The sequence below is a fragment of the Chrysochloris asiatica genome, unplaced genomic scaffold (genome assembly GCF_000296735.1).
Source record: "Chrysochloris asiatica unplaced genomic scaffold, ChrAsi1.0 scaffold00051, whole genome shotgun sequence".
NCBI classification, from domain to species: domain Eukaryota; kingdom Metazoa; phylum Chordata; class Mammalia; order Afrosoricida; family Chrysochloridae; genus Chrysochloris; species Chrysochloris asiatica.
In genome coordinates this window covers 6,917,809-6,919,268 of record NW_006408569.1, presented here as the reverse complement: position 1 = coordinate 6,919,268, position 1,460 = coordinate 6,917,809, and positions in this window count along the sequence as shown.

Below are 1,460 nucleotides of genomic sequence, written 5' to 3'. Positions count from 1 at the left end.
GAGCGCGCTCCGGGCGGCGCTCTCCGCTGCAGCCGCGCTCGCTGGCCCTCTGCGGGAAGCTGCACGAAGCCGGTTGGCTGGCGCAGCGGGCTGTTTCCGAGGGCCGGGCTGCTCAGCTTGCCGCTCCGCTAACTGCCCAGGCTGCCAGCGCGAGTGCGCCCGTTCACTCCGGGGGCTGCATTTTGTAGCGTGTGGCTTGGCTGCGCGCCCACTTGGTCATGTGGTCATCGGGAGGACTGCGGGGGGGTGCAGGCAGGAAGCGAGCGAGCGCGCGCCTCCCGCACCGCCCCCCGCCCGGCCTGCACGCGGCCGCCTGGCCCGGGAGCCAGCGGGAACCCCGAGGGGCCCACCACAAAGGCTGCGCGGCTGCTCCCCGGACAATGCCCGCCTGGCCGAGGGCCAGAGGGTTGACCGAGCTAGATCTGCAAGCTTTCAAACACAGGAAGCATTTGGGGCGGGGGGCAGGGGGCGCGGTGGAGGGGTACACTTAACCCTTTTTCATCTCCCTTCCTTAACAGAGGTTAGAAACCCTCCCCCTCTGACGCTAACAGGGGTCCTGCCCCCGTGCTGCTTGATCCCCAAGGCTCCCACACTTGGGCGCCTCTTCATGCTTTTTCAACTGCGTTTGAATTGGGGTGACTGCATAGGCTTCTGCCCAAGACTTGATTCATTACTCCGCGCCCCCATTTCTCCCACTGTCCTCAGCCTCTTAGAGCTTTCCGTGAGAATACTCCCTCTCCAGCTCACCCTCTCCCTAAGCCCTTCATTTTCACAGTACCTCAATCTAGTCTCCCCCAGAAGACTTCCCAGGAGAACAGTCATGGGGGGTGGGGCGGCAGCGGCTGCAAAGGCGGCACGTTCTTGTTCTCCGTCATAGTGGGACGGGTGTGACTAAACAAAACGCAAACCCACTGCTGTCTAATCGATTCTGATAGCGACCCTATAGGACAAAATAGAACTGCTCCCATAGATGGACTTCCCAAGTTTATATTGGAGCCCTGGTGTGGCATACACACTGGACCGCAAGGTCGGTGGTTCAAACTCACCAGTCGCTCCTTGGAAACCCTGTAAAGGGTCGCTGAGTCGGAACCGACTTGGCAGCACTTAAGAGCAACAATTTTTACTGAAGCAACTGCCCAGTGTCATCCTACCTCAGGGGCTGATGGGTTTCAACCACTCATCTTTTGTTAAGCAGTGGAATACTTAGCAATGGGCCACCAGGGCTTCTTGGGGGGTGACAACCTACCTCCAAACAGTCTAGGCTGGATTGCTTTTGCACACAATTGGGATGCCCCTTTTGTAAGTGGGCCCTGAAGTTATTCACCTTTGGGTGCCTACCCCAGATTAGATGGTTAACTCCTCCTTCACCCTGAACCCCCTAAAGGAATAGATTCCTGTATCACACTGGGAACCTCCTCACATAAGACCATTTTCTCATTCTTCTGGCTCCCTTGAAGTCC